This window comes from Bos taurus, chromosome 19 (genome assembly GCF_002263795.3).
Source record: "Bos taurus isolate L1 Dominette 01449 registration number 42190680 breed Hereford chromosome 19, ARS-UCD2.0, whole genome shotgun sequence".
Classification (NCBI taxonomy): Eukaryota; Metazoa; Chordata; class Mammalia; order Artiodactyla; family Bovidae; genus Bos; species Bos taurus.
In genome coordinates, this window is record NC_037346.1 from 28,337,088 (window position 1) to 28,343,087 (window position 6,000).

The following is a 6,000-nucleotide window of genomic DNA, read 5'->3' on the forward strand; positions in this document are numbered from 1 at the left end:
ATTCTAGGGGCTGAGATCGCTGAGTAAACCAAAGTGCACCTATGGAACACTATCCACATGGCGGAAATTGTGCCAGGCCCTAGTGTTTAGAGATAAATAAATGAGACACGGTTTCTAACCCTTAGGAGCTGAGGGTCTACCTGTCCGTGACTTCTTACTGACTGCGGTGTGACCCTACTCATCACATTCTCAGTCCACAACTGGCACACTGATCGCGCAACAAGCATGAGAACACATTTATTTCACAGAGACCGAGGGCAGTTATCAGTGAGTCATTAATAAATAATACGTGGTCTGTGCTAATTTCATCATTTCTGAGCATGCATCCCACGAAGGAGACTATAGCTCAGCTGTATTAGTGAAGAATGATTACCTCACCTTTTTCTTATCCCCGTCACCTTTCTCCATGCCTCATCTTTTAAAATTATGCATCTACATGTCTGTTTATTTTTTGGCTGCAATGGGTCTTTGTTGCTGTGCACGGGCTTTTTCTAGTTAAAACAAGCAGAGCCTACCCTCTAGTTGCCGTGCAATAGGGTTACATCCCGATAAGCTCATTGTTGGAGCTTCCCTGGTGGTGCAGATGTTAAAGACTCTGCCCGCCATGTGGGAGACCCAGGTTCGATTCCTAGGCCAGGACAATCCCCTGGAGAAGGGAAAGGCACCCCACTCCAGTATTCTTGCCTGAAAAATCCCATGGACAGAGGAGCCTGGGGAGCTTCAGTCCATGGGGTCGCAAAGGGTCAGACACGACTGAGCAACTAACACACACAAACCCATCGTAGGTTGAAAATATCTTATGTTGAAATGCACTGAACACTTCTACCCGTACAGGACATCACAGCTTGGCCCCACCCACCTTAAACATGCGCAGAACTGTTCCATGAGCCTACAGTTGGGCAAAACCACCTAACACAAAGCCTATCTGCTAGTGAAGTGCTGACGATCTCGTGTAACGGACTGAACACTGTAATGAAAGTGAGAAACAGAATGCTTGTCTGGATGCGGACTGGTTGTGAGTGTACTAGTTGTTGAGCCCTGTGATCATGCGGCTGGCTAGGAACTGCCCTGCCAGCAGCACGAGACCGGATCATACCCCATACGCTAGCTCAGGAAAAGATCAAAAATTGAAGCATGGTTTCGACTCAGTGCACCTTGCCTTCCCACCACTGTAAGGTCGAAGAACCGTAAGTCCAACCATCGTAAGCTGGGGACTGTCCACTTCTACCCAGGCTCCAGTTCTAAGAGAGAAGAGTTCATTACAGACGTGCCTTATGTGAGCTGGGCGTTGGAGTTGCCCCGAGGTGCCATGTGAGTCATTCGATAAACGTTTATGGTACACCTCCCTACTCCTCCGTAGCCCCTGACTCACTATATGGTGACTGTCAGGCACTCATGTGAAGACAACACAGGGTCCCCGTCTCCAAACCATTCTTAGGTTAGGGAGTGGAAGCCAGTCTATTTGGCACGGTTGGCATGACAGACGGCACAGGTCACAGAGATGAGGCTGATGCTCAGAATCCTGGTAAAGAGACAGCCTTCTGGTTGGAAGGGGGACCTGGATGGAGTGGTAAGGACACTGTGCTCACCCTCTGTGGGAGGGACTGGCCTCGGGCTCCGTCTTGGACTGTGGCTCTTTTCATGCATCGCTGACCATGCAAATGGCACATCCGAGCTCAGCTCGCAAGCCCCTGCCCTCTCCCCGTTCTCCCAATCACAGCAAGAATATGACACCGTAGGATAGAAACACACCAGCCTTGGCCACCAATCCGGAAGATTCCCAGCAGCGGGTACCAAGAGCATGGGAAGTGGCTAGGGGGTAAATTCCAACAACCTGGGAGCATCCCCAAGGTCACAGCACCGTGGCCTCTCACCCCGCCGTGGCCTCTCACCCCCACCCCAACTCCCAGCCTGAGCTACTCGCTCCTCGTCTCACTTGCTCTATATGACAGAGCCTTATCTGTCCTACAGATTCAAGTGAGGAGAACCAGGTTTTTCTCTGAAGATCAGATAAGTGGATGGATTCATTCATTCACACAATGAGTATTTTTTGAGCCTCTCCTAAGTGTCCGATGCTACTCCAGGTCCTGGAGATGTGGTAGTAAGTTAAAAGTAGACAAACACCTGCTCGAATAAAACTTGTACTACCTGTGGGTTTGTTGGGCGGGGGGAGGTGGTTTAGTCGCTAAGTCATGTCCCCATGCCTCTTGCGACTCCATGGATTGGGAACCTACCAGGCTGCTTGTCTATGGGATTCTCCAGGCAAGAATACTGGAGTGGGCTGCCATCTCCTTCTCCAGGGGATCTGCCTGACCGAGGATTCGAACCCAGGTTTCCTGCACTGCAGGCAGATTCTTTACCAACTGATCTACAAGAGAAGCCCTATGTGTGTGTGTGTGGGGGGGGGGGTTGCAGACAGAAATGCCATAATTAAGTTGTGTATTAATTATACAGCTGAAAGGTGCTAAAGAAATATGGCTGAGAATGTGATCATGAGGTTCCAGTGACTGGGGTGCAGTATGAAAAGGTCTCCCCAAGGAGGTGACCTCTGAGTAGAAGCCTGCAGGAGGAAGGGAGCAATCCGGGCAAAGTCTGCAGAAAACATGTTCCAAACGAAGGGAATGGCCAGCCAAGCACTGAGGAGGGGGTGCTGGAGGCATTTCAGGGGACAGTGCAGCCGGGGTGCAGTCAGTAGGAGAACCCTGGCAGGCAATCCTCCATGGGTTTGTGCCCACCTCGTGAGCATTTGTTCCAGATCACTTCTTCAAGATCTGTATCACAGACAACCTTGGAACAGAGAGCCTGCCCTCCCCAGGGCCAAGAACAGATTTCTTTGCCACCAGTGGAATAGAGACAATGTTTCCTTCCAGGGCAGAGGTGGCAGGTTTGCTGGCAGCCCACCCTTCCCTCCCCTGCCCCCAGTGAACACTGGGGGTTTCCTAAGCTCCAGGCTCCTCAGCAGTGATGCACAGCAACCTCTTGGCGCCGCCTCTTCGCTCTCCCAGGGGATTTGAGGGCAGGACAAACTCATGCTGCTGGTTTCACTGTGAGTGATAAAGATGTGCGACTCTGGAGTCTTGTGTTTTCTGCCAGCGACCATAAAACTGTGGAGACTAACTTGATCGTGGTTGTTGTTGTCTAGGCACTAAGTCGTATCCAACTCTTTACAGCCCCTTGGATTGTAGACCACCAAGCTTCTCTGTCCATGGTATTTTCCCGGCAAGAATACTGGAGTGGGTTGCCATTTCCTTCTCCAGGGGATCTTCCTGACCCAGGAATCGAACCCGTTTCTCCTGCATTGTATTCTTTACCATTGAGCCACGTGGGACACCTCAACTTGTTAGTTATCAGTAGGGTAAATCTTAGACCCTTACAGCTCTTGTCAGAGGGATGGGACCAGAGACAAAGAATTAACGGGTGCCTTAATGAATCGGGATTCAGAGGACAGTCCTCCTTAAACACAGAACATTAGCAAGGAACAGTCCTCAGGGAGGGTGCAAATGCACAGCTATTCACTGCCCCGGCGGGTAACACAGGCCACAGAACCAGAGATGGCTCCATGACACACAGCAAGAAGCGGATGGGACCCTATCGGCAGCAGCTGTTGCTCATTCATTCTGTGCAGGAGATTGTGGGAAAGACTTCTTGGCCAGAGGAAGGGCTGCAGACAGCAGGACTGAGAGGGTCTGAGGTGGCCAGGCTCTGGGTCACTGTTTCACCATGAAGTTTACAGCTGATGCCCTGCTTACCCTGGCCTCCCACCCCAACTGCTGGCTCCTGGGCCAGACTATTCAGCCAGGAAAAGCTACCACCCAGCCCACCTATGCCACCCCCTGGGAAGAAAGGCATGGAACTTCCCAGGAACATACTTCTGCCCCCTCCTGTCCTCTGCCTGCTGTTCTAGCACAGAGAGGGGACCATCCCATCGTGGAGCCACTTCCCTCTCCTCCCACCCACGCTCCCTCCTGCCCCCAGGGTATCTGGCAGATGCCATCTCCCGGGCTTGGATTTTTTCTCTCCGTAGACACAGACTTGCCAGGCAACACACCCAGTTCTTTGATTTAAAGCATGTGATTAGCGGGGGTGGAAAGGCAGAGCTTGGGGTTCCAAGGGGACCCCGTCAACCCTCATCCCACGAGGCCCCACTGGGCTTTCCAGATTCCCAAGGGCTTTATTTCCCAGCTGTCCCCGAGGACTGGGCAGGCCTGTTTCCTTTGTTGTGTCTGCCCCTGACTGCAAAGGAAACACCTGGATGTGAGAGAGCCAATCTAGGAGGCAGGAGAGCATTGTTCCTGGGGGCAGGGAGCCTAGGAGGAAGGTGATGGGCCTGGATGCAGACCAGGAAGGCCTGAGGACCAGGTGGCCACCAGCCAGCCTGGCATTCATGCCCACCCTGGGAGCCGAGGAGGTAACAGAGGGGAGCCACAGAGTGTTGGGGCAGGTAGCATTGGGCGCTAGACTGCTGGGTACCAAATCTCTTTGTTGCTATGGCAATGTGTTGCTTAGAGCCGTTGTGCCTCAGTTTCTCTATCTTTAAATGAGACTTAATAATAGCACCTGACTCACAGGGTTTCTGTGAGGACTCAAAATGATGATATTCAAAAGCCACTTATTTACAGATAAATAAACAGGACAGGCCCCTGCTGGTTGGTCCTCCACAAACGCATGCATTAGCAGCCAAACTGAACCGCTAGCTGTTCTTTCCTGCCATCACACTACCTTCCTCCTCTGTGTTTGCAGTTTCTCCCCCTCACCGAGATGCCTGCAGTCTCATCTCTGCACACCAACCCTCTGTCTGCCTCAAGGCCCAGTTGACATTTTGAGCAGAACCTTCCCTGACCCCAGCCCTGGGGGGCTCTCTCCACTTGAGCCCACACCTCACTCTGCCAGGGGCCCTGGCACCTATTAATTTCTGTGTTGGTCATGCACAGTCAGGTCTCAACCCCACGCCAGCTGGGCCTCTCCGTGTGTGTGTGTGTGTGTGTGTGTGTGTGTGTGTGTGTGTGTGTATGTGTGTGCAGAGAGTAACCAAGACCTGGGACAGACAGGGACAGATGATGTCCCAGGAGGGACGCAGACGGGGGCCCAGAAGTTTCTCTCGGAGTCCTGCATCTTGCTTCCCCACTCTACAATCTTTGGCAAGATGCTCCATCCCTCTAAGCCTCTGTCTCCTGACCTATAAATGGGCAGTATTAACACATATCCAGCCTTCCTCCAATCGCCTGTAGGAATCCAACAGGCTAACGAATGTGCTCTGCAGCACCAGGGAGGAATAATTAGTCCTTCATTATGGGCATTTACAGGATCTGGAGAAGAAAGGAGAGGTCTTCTCACAGGTCCTGCATCCTTTCTTCTTGTGAAAATGGGTTGAGTAATCTTAACCTGGCAGAGCAGTCCTAGTAGCCACCATACCTGGGTGACCTGTCTCAGAAATGCTGGGCGTGTGTTCATAAGGGCTGGGGATGTCTCGGCCCCTCGTGGGCTCCCCTTCCAACATCCCGCCTCCGGGACCCTCCATCTGCTCCTCCCAGATCCCTCCCTGGAGACTCTGCCCCCAGCCAGCACCTACCTTGACTCAGCAGTAATTCAGCGGCCCACAGTCTTGCCCAGGGAGGCCACCAGTCCCGGATGATGGGTGTCTCTGCAGCCTCTAGCCCTGCAGAGAAAAGCCCAGTGTCACAAAGGCCTGGCTCTGTCCCCTCCCCTTCCTTCCCCTTCCCCATGGCCCTCGAAGCTCCTCCCAGAGCACATCCTGCTGTGAGGTCTCTTTCTAGAGAAGTGTCTGTGGTCAGCCACAGCCACTGGACCTTTTTTTTTTTGGCTGTGCTAAAAGGCATGCAGTATCTTAGTTCCCCAACCACGGATCGAACCCGCACCTCCTGCAGCGGAAGTGTGGAGTCTTAACCACTGGACTCCCAGGGAAATTCCACTGACATTCTTTATTCTGATCAGGTGGGAGGTGGCAACTCCCGGGGGCCCCCTCTGGTGCTGGCTGGATGC

At 52.7% G+C, this 6,000-nt stretch overlaps 1 protein-coding gene across 1 annotated transcript in view; it reads right to left on the minus strand.

The window, feature by feature from the left end:
• PIK3R6 (phosphoinositide-3-kinase regulatory subunit 6) overlaps positions 1-5,652 on the minus strand; it is a 49,383-nt gene extending 43,731 nt beyond the window's left edge. Inside the window, 1 exon segment of the mRNA NM_001102028.2 lies at positions 5,570-5,652. The gene's annotated coding sequence lies outside the window, so the exon portion shown is untranslated.
• Positions 5,653-6,000: the final 348 nt, after the last annotated feature.